Source organism: Muntiacus reevesi, chromosome 5 (assembly GCF_963930625.1).
Source record: "Muntiacus reevesi chromosome 5, mMunRee1.1, whole genome shotgun sequence".
In the NCBI taxonomy this organism is placed as follows: Eukaryota; Metazoa; Chordata; class Mammalia; order Artiodactyla; family Cervidae; genus Muntiacus; species Muntiacus reevesi.
This window is the reverse complement of record NC_089253.1, coordinates 96,812,319-96,826,858: the sequence shown is the minus strand read 5'-3', so window position 1 is coordinate 96,826,858 and position 14,540 is coordinate 96,812,319. Positions and strand designations below refer to the sequence as shown.

Here is a 14,540-nt window from a genome sequence, read left to right as displayed (position 1 = left end):
CATTATTAAATTGTCAACTTTTATCAGTGGCAATATGGATTCAACTGGATAATCTCTTAGAATTATTATTTTAGATAATCTTGCCTTGGTCTTTTTAATCAGTGAGTTTTTAAAAATGTTTTTTTCCCCGGAATTTTTACTTAGTCAAATAAGGGAATCCTCAAGTTTCTAAAAGAAAGAAAAGAAAGCAACACTGCTCTATAAAATGGGAAGCTTTTCTATCATTGGAAGTGAGCAGGAATTTCCATGGATAACTGTGGCACCTAAAGGCAAGCACTGCCACAAGAACAAGGGGGCTAAAAGGCTTTAAATGCTATTAGCATTCCTCTAATCCACTGACCAATTCAAGTGTCTACAGAATTGCCTGTATTTCTTAAATGAGAGTTTAAGTCTGGAACAAAACCCACAGCTCTAAAAAGAAGTGGGACTCCATTCTTTTCCCAGAAGAGTCAACGTGCTGTTCCGTTACTCAATACACAGCCACTCTCTCCACGTACATTTGGACCTATCTGGACCGTGTCTTCCTTCCAGTAATGTTACACAATCAGTTTTGTAAATTACTTCTCTGATATTAGTTTCAATTTCAATTTCGTTTTACCCCCTCATTCTATGTTCACTACACCACTTACTCAACTGAACTGCCTGCTTCATAAATTCTCAAACCACTCTTATCTACAAATGCAAACCTGAGATCAGAATTTACACCAACGTTAAAAAATTCAGAGTCTGACTCTGTGATCCCATGAACTGTAGTCCACCAGGCTCCTCTGTCCATGGAATTCTCTAGGCAAGAATACTGGAGTGGGTTGCCATCTCCTTCTCCAGGAAATCTTCCTGACCCAGGGACTGAACCCAGGTCTCCCACACTGCAGGCAGACTCTATTGACTGAGCCACCAGGGAAGCCTAAAAACTGCTAATTTTTTTCTGTTCAATGCTTTATTAGACTCATGCTAAATAAGGCTTTTAAAATAATATGGCATGCCATATGGTCAAGCCGAGATAATAAAATTGAGAATATCTATTACCAATCCACTAATACTAAAAGCCAAAGTCTGTAGACAGTAAGAACTTAATCCCATTTAGAAACCAACATGAGCCAAATCTTTTGGGCATAGAAAAAAACAATCAAATGAAGACACTACAATAAATGCCAATACTGCATGTCAACGTTATCCATTAAGGTGCTCGCTAAGAAGACAACTGATTGTAGGCAAGTCTACATAAAGACCCCTTTCAAAGGTATTTTTAGAAATACAACTTTTCCAAGCAAGCTAAAGGATAAAGACCAGAAAATTTTAGCAAAATAAAAGGTAACAGAACAAAACTTTGAGAAATAAATGAACTCCTCATAGAATCAGTGCTCTTCTCATGTGGTCAATAAAAGACCTAGGTGATCCAAGCTTTGAAATCAAAGTCACTAAGCATGAAAAAGACTTGACAGCCTTTTGACAATCTTTCAAATCTCTTCTGAGATTAAAATGAAATCTGAGGAAATTTACTCGAACTCCTCCCAAAACAGAAGTAACTCAAGACATCAAACAAAGAGAAATCCTTATTAAGGTATCACTAAAGAGGACATTCCTCTTAGTACTTGCCAGATAACGTAAATATGGCTGTGTCATAAACTCAGGTAACATACAAGCAGAATGGTTCCTACCTGGTGGGTGTTTTCATTTAAGAAAGTGTCAATTCTGAAGCAAAACAGCAGAGTTGAAGGATATTCTCTATTAGCATACTCTTGCTCCATTTCTGCAGAAGAGGAGAGGCAGACCTAACACGCGCCCCCAGGCAGAATTGGGAATGAGCCGCAGGCACAACCATAAAACTCTGCTTTCCTCAACTCACACTTTCTAAAGAAAAACTTGCAGCAATCACAAGGTCTGTGAAACCAGAGGCTTGGTGTGACAGAGGGAGTGAGTCCCCGGAGGAGAGAGGTCCGGCAGTTCAGCCTCACAGCAGCCGGAAATCTTCCCCAACAGGATCCTGCCAGGGCGCCCTCTGACCCTTCCAGCTGCACTCCATTTCTGACAGCTCTGTCAGAAAGTTCAATCCGGCCAAAAGCTCCCGCCCGGTTCTGCAGTCTGGAGGTTCTCAGACCTGTTTCCATGTTGGTGGCAAGCAGCCCTGTCCCCGGCCACACACACGTTATTAGTAAGGAAGCAAAAAAGGAACTGCCTGTTCGCTTTCTTTTTGCAATGTGTACCTTCCGGAAGAAATCCAGAACAGGCCCTATCTATCTAAACAGGACTCAAACTAAAACCTTCCTTTGACATAAGAACCCCCTCCAAACCAAAAAAAGACTACAGCCTCAAATTAGAAAACGAGGACTCAGGTAAAAATCTCACGGATAACAATGGTCTTCAGACCTTATCTAGGGTCTGGGGTTGAAGGGACTTCTCATAAAGCTAATACTTCCATTTATTTGCTTATCATAAAAAATAGCTATATATTTTTCCTAATAATCTCGTAGGCTACTGCTTAATCATTAAATACTACTTGAGATCACTGTGTTAAACAAGTAGCAACATGGAAATAGAAAAACAAAAACAAAAGGCCTCTAACCTAAACCAAAACTACAAATGAAAATATATACATCGTGTATGCATAAACTCAGTAAGTACTTTTTAACTGTAAATGTCCACCAACTTCCTTTGCCCAAATAAACACCCGTTTCCCCAAATAAATACACTGCTGTTTTCCTTCAGGCCGTGAGTCTCCCAAACCTAACTCAAAAGGGTCCATGAAAAAGACACTAATCACAGAAGCTCCCGCTACTCAGGTATGCTAACTCGGTAATTTAAAGGACACTAGAAACGTGTGGACACCATTGGAGTCAAATAGCAACTAGCAAGGAAAAAGACAGGGTTTTCAAAGTCCGATGGCTCAGCGACCCTCGGGGGGAATCTTCAGCGCTCCCCACCCCTCCGGGGCCAAGGGGGGCCCTGGGCGGCGCCCCCGGAGCCCCGCGGCGCGGGCGGCGGCTGACAAAGGCCGCGCGGCGGACGCGCCATCTTGCCGGGCCGCCGAGGGCCATTCATTCGGCGCGGGGCGCGGGGGCCCGGCCGCCGCCCGCAAGCTGCGCGCCGGCACCGGGGCTTCGGGCGGCCCCGCTCGGGCCGGGCGGCGACCGTGGGGCCGGGGCTCGCGCTCGCTGGGCGCTTTGTCCGCCCCGCGCGCCCTCGGCGCCGCTTCCTCATTTCTCCGCCGCGGCGACGCCGGCCGCTCCTCCAGCCGCGGAAAGGCCGCTTTTCTCGCAGCCCGTCCTCCCGTGGCCAAGGATGGCGCCCACCGCCCAGCGCGGGACAGGGCCGCCACCGCCTTTGTTCTCGGACCATTCGGAGCCCCTCCTCCGGGCCACCTCCCAGGCGCCGGCGGAGGGGCGCCGGCCCCAGACCCCCAAACCACGGAGTCTCCGGCCCCGCCCCCACCGCGGACCCCAGGACCCGAACCGCAGGCCTGCACCAGGGACCCCAGACCAGAGGCCCGGACCTGGACTCCAGACGCCGGCGCCCCAACTCCCGGCCCCGAGCCCAGGACCTCGGCCCCAGGCCCCGCCGAAGCCCGCGGGGTCCTCGTCGCCCCCGCCCGGAGGACCCCACCCGGGCGGGGCAGGAAGACTCGGACTGGCAGCTGGGTGGGGGCGGGGAGGGTGGGGGCGGGGCGGTCCTGGCAGGCGGGCAACCGGGGGGCAATGGGGAAGGCTGGTGGTGGAGAAGATAGCCAGGGCTAGGGGTCTGGGACAGAGGTCGCAGTTGAGGATGGGGCCGTCGCGCTCACCTCGACGCCGCGTCCCGCCTGCCGCGCCCGCTCCCCGCCGCCTCAGCCGCCTCGGCCGCCGCTCCAGGAGGTGGTCGCGCTCCGGCCGCTCCGCGGGCGCTGCGGGCAGGTGCGCCGGCGAAGCTCGGTCCGGTCGGTCCCGCGGCGGCTGCTCCGCTCCCGCGCCCGCTCCAGCTCCCGCTCCCGCCGCCGCCGCCTCCGTCCGCCCCTCAGACGCCTCCAGCCATCGGGATGGGCGCGGCGGCCCCTGCCCGCAGCCTCGGGAAACCCCACGGTCGCGTCACCGCGCACGCCGCGCGCGCACGCCCGCTCGGCTGAGTCTCCGGCGCGCGCACGCGCGCGCGCTTCGTCCCTCCGCCAGCCCCCCCGCGCGCGTGCGCGAGCCGCTTAAAGGGGCAGCGCCGTACCCTCGCGGAACCTCCCTAGTAGCCTCCAAGTCAGACCCGCCTCTCCCCCTGCCAGGCTCCGCTCCCCAGAGGCCGGAGCGCGGGGCACTGCGTAGGGTGGTCTGCCCGTCTTGTCGACTCAATAGGTTCCCAGCCAAGTGGACTTAGATGAAGGACGCAGGGCGGGAGCCTGCTACCGCACCCGGCGCTCAGCATCTTAACTCCGCTCCCCTGTACACGCGCACGTAAAGCCCCGGGCGCTCCACATCTGCATTGTGCACCCGGCACACACACCAGCATACCCCCAACCCATGCTGACCCATACCCACGCTGTGTCGGCCTCAGGGACGCCTGGCTTCCGCCTGCCCGCAGAGTGGACCCCCTGCAGCCCAGGGTCAGGGCTGTCCTCAGAGGTGCCGTGGGGCTCCAGTGAGCTGGGCAGGTGCGGGCAGTGTGGCTTCGGTAGTCAAGGTTCTCCTGTCTGGAATGGCCACCTGAGCATGGAAGTGTGACCACGAGAACGAGAACGACTGTCAGTAGGGACCGATAGTCTGCTCCCGGCAGATAGTCTGCTGCGGCAGAGTTCGCCAGGGAGCTGAGAATCAAAGACCCCCTGGTGGGGGAGGGGGAAGGAGGTGGCGATCAGGGGAAAGGAGGTCAGCTATGAGCAGGCAGCAGTTTCCGGTGTCCTCAGACCCCTTCTGGATGTTTCTGATTGGGGCCCTTAGCCCACCAGCTTCCACCTTTCCATCTGACCTCCGCCTCCCCAGTTCCAACAACTCCTGACACCCTCGTCCTTCACTGCAAGAACCTGGGGTCCCCACCCTAATCACCTCCTTGCAACCACATTGACTGCCTGCCACATCGGCTCCCTGCCGGCAGCCTTCCCTGTGCTGCCCTCTCCTCCCCCTGGCCTGCACAGCAGAAGAACACGCAGGCAATGCAGCTGGCCCCATAAACCTCAAGGGGCCCTGTAGACCCTCCCTCCACAGCCTCTTTCACAGCTGCAGCAGACTGTTTCCTTTTGTGTGTGAGCCTGTCTGTCTAGGGTGGCCCTGGACCCCAGCTTGGAGCCCATGCCTTCCCACCCACTCTGGGGCTGTGCCCCTTGTCTGTCTCCTCCCCCCCCCCCCCCCCACACACACACACTGATTCATCCTACCAGCACACAGGCATGTCTCCACTTTCCTGGGAGCCCTTCCTCAATTGCTGGCACAAGAAGCTCCAGGCTTGTCTCAGGTCCTCCCTACCCCAGCCTTGACCTAACCTGTTCTTCAAGGGGCCCTGTTTCCTTCCGGTGGAGCAGGTATTTAGAAGCCTACATGCAGCCCCAGGCTGTGCTTGCTGCTCCTGGAGTGCCATTGCTTCTGGTCCCCGACAGCGGACTAAAGAACATGTGCATGTACAAGCATACATACATATGTACACACACAGACCACCCCCCCCCCCCACCGGTAACAAATCTTCCATGCTCACCAGCCCCTTGTCTGGGTGCTGACTGAAGCAGAGATGTCCACCCTGCTCAGCTGAGCCAGAATTGAACATCAGCAGGATTGCTCCTCTGTTTCAAACCACTGGCAGCTCCTATTGCCCTTCTGTTCCATCCTCCTCACTGCCTGGCATCTGGCTCCTCTCTGCTCTTTAAACACTCAGTCTCCATATTCCATGCTCTGGCCTTTGGTCCTTGTGGCTCTACCTGCCTGTGAGGGGCTCCCCCATAACCTGAAGTCCCCTCTGCAGAGCAGCCTCCCCCAACCCACCCTGGCTCCCCAGTGCTACTCTGGCTCCCATGACCTCACGTGGTTCATGCCCAGGCTGTTTGCTCCTTGTCCTGCTTGCCTACGGAAAACAGGGCTGGACTCCCTTGCCCACTGCTCCACCTGTGTACAAGGGCAGGGGGCACACAGAGGGACCTCCAGAAGTGTTGATGAGTGGGGGAAGGGGTGTGGGCAACATGCTGTGTTCCAGGCAAGGGGGACACGACTCAGACTGAGGATGGGGTTGGGAGTGGGGGAGCGGGGAGAATCAGAATGGAGTGGTCACTGTGTCCAGGACAAGGGCTGGGGAGATGAGACAGCAACACTGCCCACTGCTCAAGAGGAGGAGAGGGAAAAAAAAAAAAAGTATTTCCTGGTGGTCCAGTAGCTAGGACTCCACACTCCCAGTGCAGGGGCACAGGTTCAATCCCTGGTCAAGGAACTAGATCCCACATACTGGAACTGTGAGTTTACATGCCTCAACTGAAGATCTGGCATGCTGCAATAACTAGATAAATATTAAAAATAAAAAGTAAATAGAATTATCAGGTGGCCCAGTGATTGGGACTCTGAGCTTTCACTGCTAAGAGCCTAGTCTGATCCCTGGTTAGCAAACTGAGATCCCATATGCCTTGGCAGATGGGTCCCAAGGCCCCAGACTTGGGACCAGAGAGGGACATCCCGGAGAGTCCAGCGGGTGTCGTGCTGTCCCAACCTCTATGCCCACCTAAGTCCAGGGACTGAAAAGTAGAGAGGAGCAGGGAAGGGAGAGGGGCAGGAGAAAGGGGTGGTGGCCGGAGGAGGGGGAGAGCAAGAAAGATGAGGGGGAGGCAGAGCAGAAAGAACTGGGCAGCAGGGTGAGTGGTCTCTACGGAACCCACTCTGTGCTGCTGTGGGGATGGCAGGAAAACCCCCATCCTGTCATCTTGGGTCCCTGCATGCCCATCTGAGGGCAGAATCAGGGCTCCCCTGTCCCACAGGCCACCATCAGCCTGATCAGGCCCTTCCTCAGGGACATCAAGGCCGCAGGGCAAGGCCACGCATCAGGACACCAGGCCAGTGACTGCCCCAGCTGTCTGAAGTTTTGGGGTGCAGCCCTGTTGCCCCTGGATAGTCCGTAGGTCTTCAGGGTGTGGCAAGGCCTTCCCTGGAACTTGCCCTGTGGCCGGGGCCTAGAGCCCTGTTTATGTGTTTATGGACCGGGTGTGAGGGCAAAGTTGAGGGGAATGCAGGAGGGAGGGGACAGGGCTACAGGGCCCCCATTCCCAAATTCCCTGCCTGGTCTCGTCTCCATCTGAAGCACACAGGCCTCAGAGGCCCCAGGCAGCAGGGCCCTGTGGCCCTGAAGACATATGCCCTGGACCTTGATCAGCTCTCAGGGTCCCTGAGACCCCAAGGGTCTACAGGATGCTCTGGGGACCCTGCCCTCCCCACCCACCCTCCACTCCTGCTGCACTGGCCTCTTGCATTTTGGGGCCCCCACCCACCACTCAGCCCTTCTCAGTGGGGCATAAACCGGGGCCCCTCTTGGAGACCTCATGCCTGGCCAGGAGGCCAGGCTTCTCTTGACTTCCCGGAGATACTCCCTCCCTCTTGATAAGTGGCTTAGAGCCTAGCCTGTGGTCCCGAGTCCACTGCCACACCCGGTCAGCCGTATCCGGCAAGGGCCAGGCCAGCTGGGTCCCAGTGCCTGGCTCAGAGCCCAGCTCCACTAAAACCTGGGGAGCACGAATGCATAATTCAGATGCCCTGGCCCCATCTGCTCTCCAGCAGGAAATGGTCTGACGGGAAAGTAGGTCTTTTAAAATCTGAATTATTCAAACAATCCGTGCACACGACCAGACTGCCCCTGGGAGGGCGGGGGCCCAGCTCCAAGCCTGGCTTTGCAGGTTCAGGGCTGCAGGGGCAGCTCCCACTGGGTCTGTCTTGTCCTCCAGTAAGCAAGCTGGGGCCTGACCCTGCCTCCCAGCTCTGGAAGACAGAAGATGAGGACAGACTGTGGGGGGAGGGGGCTGGAATGTAGGTAATCCAGAAGAAGCCTAATTAGATCCTGCTGGTGTGCAGAGGTGGGGGCTGCTGGCAGAACAGGGTCAGGTGGGAAGGTGGCTCCCGCCCCTCTCTAGCTGAACTCACCAAGGGGAGTGCCCACTGGGTGCCAGGATGGCGTGATGTGGGACAGGTCTGCAGAAGGGTGTGAGGAGAGCAGGGGGCAGTTTTATGTGGGGTGGGGTGGATGGTGGGAAGGGACAGTCAAGCAGACCCTACAGCAGACAGAGAGGGAGGGAGCCGCATGAGTGCCGAGGCCCCAGGGAAGGGTCGAGGCCCAAGGTGGGCATAAGACGACCAGGTCATGGGCAGTGTACCCAGAAGGCTGACATGGTGGGCTGACTGCACCTCATCGGCCTTGGGGAAGGGCTGGTCATTGCCCTTTGGCTGCCAGCAGATCTTGGAGCACCCCTGGACCCTTCTCCTGGGCAATGGAAGCAGCCCCTTCCTCTCCCAGGGCAAAACTTGCCTCTTCTCCTTGCCTCTTGTGACCTGACCTCTGAGCCTGGGACCTTCCTTATCACCCCCCTTTGGTCAAAAACCAGACATCCCTGGGGGGGCACCAAAACATGGAGGGCAGTGGGGAATTGGGAAGTGCCACCTGGTGGGGGGCCACCATGGGTATGGGTGGCTTGCTCTTGACTGGGCAACTGCATCACAGGGGCATGCCCCCTTCCAAGTTCTGGAGCAGACACCCTAGGGAAGTCCCCAGTGGCCTTCTTGCCACTCCCAGAAGGTGCTGTCCTGGGGGGCTGAGACCCAGGGGCAGTGCAGACCATCAGCTCCAGCAGATGCCCATGCGTCCTTCCCTGGGGACGCGGAACAGGAGAGCCCACCCTCCTCCTTGGGTGTTCCCATAGCAGCTGGATCCAGTCAACCTGGGACTGTGCTTGTGGAGTTGGAAATCCTGGCCCCACAGATGGCTCTGGGGCCACAGCAAACCTCACAAGAGGCTCTTCAGTGTCATTTGTGGAGGGAGATGTCTTTGGTTGAATACTCAGGAAGCAAGATGCAACCATGAGTGGGGATATAATCCCCACACATCCCCCCAGAAACGTGTGCACCCACAGGTATGCAAACAACACACGCGAGAGTTGGATCAGCCAGGACTCAGGGTAGGAAGAGGCAGAAACTCAAATAGCTTATCTGGAAAGAGGCTCAGACCCTGAGCTTCAGGCTAAGCTAGGCTCAGGGAGGCTCCTGCTGGGCTCCACCTCCAGAGTAGGGCCTCCTGCGTGGAATGGGGATGTCTGCTGGGGCTGCCTCCCCACCACCCAGCTAAGCAGCCAAGTGCTCCAGAGACTCTGCAATGCTACTGCATGGACCCCAGAAAGGCCCTGAAAGGCCTCACTCGGATTTCATATGGCCCTGGAGACAGGGGATGGAGGGCCCCTGGCCCTCTTGGACAACATGCACACTAAGAAAAAGCAAATGCTGTCACCAGCAGGCGGAGGGCTGGTGGGCAGGGGAAAACATGGGAAAAAAAGCAGGGTTTGGGCAACGGCTGAGACACTCATCAACCAAGCCATGGTGGGTGGGCGGGTTCAAGGCCCACAAGGCCCAGGTTCCGGCTCCTCCTGGTAGAGGCCAGGCAGCCCCAGCCTCTGGCCTGCTCCATCCTGAAACCGGATGCTGGGGGTAGAGCCTAGAGGGACAGGCTGGGCAGGCTCTCACCTCCCTTGCTCCCCCCCACCCCCACCCCCACACCCCCAAAGCTATCTCCAGGGCCTCCCTAGCCGTGGGTGTGCTCCTGCCGGCCCAGCCCCCAGTCCTGTTTCCTCTCTGGTCTGGGTGGCGCCCTTGGCAGGGAGGCCTCGATTCTTCTGCACTGGAGCTTCCCCAGCTGCCTGCAGAAGGCTGGGCAGTCACCCGCCCAGCCCTGGACTGCAGTTGCCAGAAATGCCTTAGCACACCCTGGGCCAGGATGGGAATTCTGAAACCAAGAGAGAATTCAAACCAGGGGTTGAAGCAGAAACCGTGAGATCCTGAAAGAGCCCCAGGGCTGGAGTGGGGGCACATACAGGCCCCGACACCCACACAGATGAGAGAGGGGAGCCCAGGCAGGTGCCAGAGAGGTGAGGGGAGAGGGAGGCCTCAGTGTCCAGTGTGGGAGGATAGGCCATGGGAGCCTAGTAGACAGGGAGGCCCGAGGGCGGTGAGGAGGTATGGTGGCTCAGAGGCAGCCTCTGCCCCGAGATGCCTTAGGGCTCTGAGCCCCCAGACCCCTTCTGGGCCCCCACCCTTCTCCCCAGCCTGGCAAGCCTCCTGTCTTCAGTTGCCATCTACAGGCCTGGCCAGGATCAGAGAGGGGTCCCTGGGGCCGAGAAGCTGGGACAGGCCCCTAGCTGGCCTGGCAGCACATACCCAGGTGGGCCGACCCTGGCTGAAGCCCAAGCTTGACTGCCCATAGAGGGGAGCGGCCCGCAGACTGCCTGGCTCCCAGTTCCCGCTGCGTACAGGAGCACAGCTGATGGGGTGGTGGCAGGGGAAACCTGTTCGGGGAAGTGGGGGGCTGCTGTCAGGGCCACCGGCTTCTCCCTGTCTCCAGCTCCCCTTGCCTCCCTCTGCCAGGCCCTGCCTGGGGGAGGGCGCCCAGTTGTTCTGGGATTCCGCTCCCTGCAGGCGGTGCCCTGGGACTCAGCTCCACCAGCACCTGCTAGGTAAACAGCTTGCACCTGCGGCACCGGTTCAAGCCCGAGGGTGCCTGTGACCCCGTACTCCACAGGGCCCTCTCGCCCCATCCTGAAGTCATGTGATCCAGAGAAGCCACACAGGGCATCTTCCAGCAGGGCAGCCTGCTGAGCAGAGGGGAAGGGGCAGGAAATCCTCAAGGCCACACGGGCCCAGAGCTGCCCTGCCCCCCTGACCCCATGACCACGGACAGGGCTCCATGCCACCTCATGCCACACAACGCTGGCCACACCGTGTTACCTGCCATATCTCGTCACCAAGTGCCACACCACATCTGCCAGCCCACCCCAGGATTGACACAGTGGTAGAGCTTTGTGCCCGACGCCTGGTAGGAAGGGTCCTAACCTCTGGGCCTACACCCTGGTCACTGTCTTGACTGTCCCACAGCCTTGTCTCAGGTCCTGTCCTGGAGGGACTGTCCCTTCCAACAGAAGACCCCCACCATGCTGCCCCTCCATGAGAGGGAGCAGAGACCCAGCCCATGGCCAGCAACCAGGGTTTCCGCCCTGGCTCCCCAGCTCTGGGAGGTGTCTCTACCAGAAGTCCCTCTTGCAGGGCAGCTCCCATTCCTGTCAGAAGGGAGATGCCTCAGGAGCTCCTGGGGACTCAAAGTTCCCCCAGAGAGGTTCTCCCTCATGAGCTACTTTGGTTTTGAATCCTGGTAGAACACACCTAATGTGAAATTGACCATTAAACCCCCTTTTTAAAAAAATATGGAACGTGTCTCGAATTTACATGTCATCCTTGCCCAGGGGCCATGCTAATCTTCTCTGTACCCGTTCCAGTTTTAGTAGGCACTAAACCCTTCTGATGTACACAGTTCATTTAGCAGGTTCCTCATTGTGCAGCCACCCCCTGCATCCACTTCGAGAACATGGTCTTTATCTCAGGAGGAAGCCCTACCCCCATTAAGCAGTGCCTCCCCGTGCCCTCCCCCCAGCGCCCCCCCCTCAACCACTAGTCTCCTGTCTGTCTGGATTTGCCTGTTCTAAGTATTAATACTTTGCATAAGTGGGATCATGCAGCATTCACACAACGTGTGTCCTGCGTCTGGCTTCTCTCACCGAGTGCTCTGTTCTCAAGGCTCATCCACGTTGGAGCAGGTGTCGGTGCTTCATTCATTTTGACAGCTGCATGACCCACTGGGTGGACATATCGCCCTCTGTGTATCAGTCATCTGCTGGTGGCCATTTGGGCTGTTTCCCCCTTCTGGTTGTGGTGAATAGCGCTGCTGTGAACATTCGTGTACACATTTTTGTTTGAACACCTGTTCCTAGTTCTCTTGCATATTTACCTGGGAGTGGAATTGCAGGGTCATACAGTAACTCTATATTTAGTTAGCCATCGAACTGCTTTCCACAGCAGCTGAGCTATATTACATTCCCACCAGAAGTGCACAAGGGCTCCGACCACTCCACGTCCATACCAAGACTTGTTACTATACGCCTTTTTGATTCTAGCCATTCTAGATGGTGGGAAGTGATATCTCATCGTGGTTTGATTTGCATTTCCCTTGTGACCAGGGACGCTGAGCATCTTTTCATGTGCTAACTGGCCATTTGAATGTCTTCTTTGGAGAAATGTCTATTTAAGTCCCTTACCCTTTTTTAAACTTGTTTTTTGTTGTGCTTGTTGTTGAGTGGCATGCTCTCTCTGTATATTCTGGACATGAGATCCTTATTAGGGTTACAAAATATGCAATTTTGCAAATATTTTCTCCCATTCTGTCAGCTGTTTTTTTCACTCTATTGGTAGTGTCCTTTATGCATAAAAGTTTTTAGTTTTGCTGAAGTCCAATTTTATTTTTTTCCTTTTTTGCTTGTGTTTTTGATGTTATAGCTAAGAAACCATTGCCAAATATAAGTTAATGAAGATCTACTCCTATGTTTTCTTCTAAGAATGTTATAGTTTTGACCCTTAAGTTTAGGTGTCATCCACTTTGAGTTGATTTTTGTATATGGTGTGAGGTAGGGGTTCAAATTCTTTCTTATTCTTTCCCTTTTCTTGGCCATGCTGCTCAGCATGCGGGATCTTAGTTCTCTGACCAGGGATCAGACCCATAATCCCTGCACTGGAAGCACAGAGTCTTAACCACTGAACCACCAGGGAAGTTCTGAAATCCATTCTTTTTCATGTGAATATTCAATTTTCCCAGCACCATTTGTTGAAAAGCTGTCCTTTCCCCATTTAACGACCTTGACGTCCTTGTCAAAAATCATTTGACTAAACATGTGAGGGTTTATTTCTGGGCTCTCTGTCCTATTCTGTTGGTCTATATGTCTGTCTTTATACCAGTACCACATTGTTAAGATCACGGTAGCTTTGTAATAAGTTTTTAAGTTTGGGAATTTGAGTCCTCCAACTCTGGTCTTTTTAAAGATCATTGTGGCTACTCAGGGTCCCTTGCAATTCTGTATGAATTTGAGGAGTGACTTTTCCTCAGTGGCAAAAAAAAAAAAAAAAAAAAAGCCATTGGCATTTATCAGCTACTTCTTAAAAATATAAGCTCTGGGAGGAGGCCATGGTGATAGCTCAGTCCTTTTGCCCTGGGCAGTGGTCAGCTTGTTCAGGTCCTGTGGTAGTGAGGAGGGCAGGTCCTGTAGGGGGATGGGGACCACTGGGGGATTCTGAGCAGTGGTGCACCCCCACAGCTGTTGTGGGGCAGATGAGCCTGAAGCAGGCAGCGCAGTGGTCTGGGGAAGCTGGACAGGGCCAAGTCTGGAGTGATGTGGCTTGTGGTGGTCCAAGGATGGGTATGCAGAGGAGTCAGGGGTGACACCAGGGTGTCTGTCCTCACAGTTGAACAGTGAGCTGAGAGGACGGGAGGGGCAACTGGGTGGGCAGTCCTGGTGGGCCAGAGGGAGGAGATGCTATGCTCTGGGCCTTTTCAGCCTAAGATGCTGTAGATGTTGGCTGAGAAGTAGTCCTGCAGTGGGTTTGGAGAGCCATGCACGGGCCACTGAGGGGCCATGGGGGAGTCAAGGTAGCCAAGGATGTCTGGGGCTGCCAATGCCCTCCAAGGGGAGAGTGGGAAGAAGAGAAGGAGGAGAATCCCAGAGAGAGGCGGGAACTTTGCAGACAACAGATTTATGTGGCCAGGGCAGCAGGGACTAGCACAGCATGGAGTCCCATGGGAGCTGCAGGGTCCAGAGCTGGCCTAGGTGGATATGTGTGAACACAGCCAGGAGCCAGGACAAAGCTATAGTCAAGGGAGAGGCCATGAATCCTGGACCTGGGGGCACCTCAGAAGGAAGGAAGGGGCCCTTCCTGTCACTTGCCCCACCCCCACACTGCCCTTTTCCACTTCTTGGCAGCAGCTCCTTATTCACTAGTTCATGGCTTTTCCTGGGCAGTGGAGATCTCTCCGCAATCTGAGCAGGGCCTGGAGCTGGCATGAGTAAAGGCAGCACAGCCAGCCATTGGCCACACAGGCAGGGTCTAGCTCTCTGGAGGCTCCCTTACTTCCACTGGGCACCTGGGGACACTCTTCAGCCTGGAGCAGGACAACCCCTCTCTGGTCTCCCCTTCCCATCCCCCTCCCTGGGCCAGCTGCCCCTCACCCCTGGCATGAGTCCAGCCTGTGAGATCAATGGAACTGCCCAGGGAGAGCTTGCTAGGAACCAGGGGCAGCCCCAGCACCCAGAGACCCAAGGCCACCTTCCGAGGCGGGGGTGGGCTCCGGGGTAGCTGTGGGGGTGTCTGCAGTTCGATATGGGCTGGGCCAGCAAGTGGACAGCTAGATAGCAAGTGGAGGGGGGTTCGCTGGGTACTGTACTCTTCACCCCCACCTGCTCTCCACCTCCAGGCTCTGCTCCTAGTCAGGAGGGCATGTAACACTTGGGCTGGGCACCACTGCATGTGTTCGGGGGCAGACATGGGGGA

At 55.7% G+C, this 14,540-nt stretch overlaps 1 protein-coding gene and 1 non-coding gene across 4 annotated transcripts in view; both read right to left on the bottom strand.

Moving 5' to 3' along the window:
- The window catches only part of GNB1 (G protein subunit beta 1), a 76,966-nt gene extending 72,925 nt beyond the window's left edge, over positions 1–4,041 (bottom strand). For 2 of the 3 annotated variants that reach the window (XM_065935924.1, XM_065935927.1), the window contains exon 1: positions 3,779–4,040. The gene's annotated coding sequence lies outside the window, so the exon portion shown is untranslated. Of the gene's footprint in view, positions 1–3,778 lie in introns of all 3 variants that reach the window. The other variant, XM_065935926.1, reaches the window with a different exon arrangement.
- Positions 4,042–11,365: 7,324 nt separating this feature from the next.
- Positions 11,366–11,470, bottom strand: LOC136170072 (U6 spliceosomal RNA). The gene has a single exon (XR_010663528.1). It is a non-coding gene; the product is annotated as a U6 spliceosomal RNA (small nuclear RNA).
- Between the last annotated feature and the right edge of the window lie 3,070 nt (positions 11,471–14,540).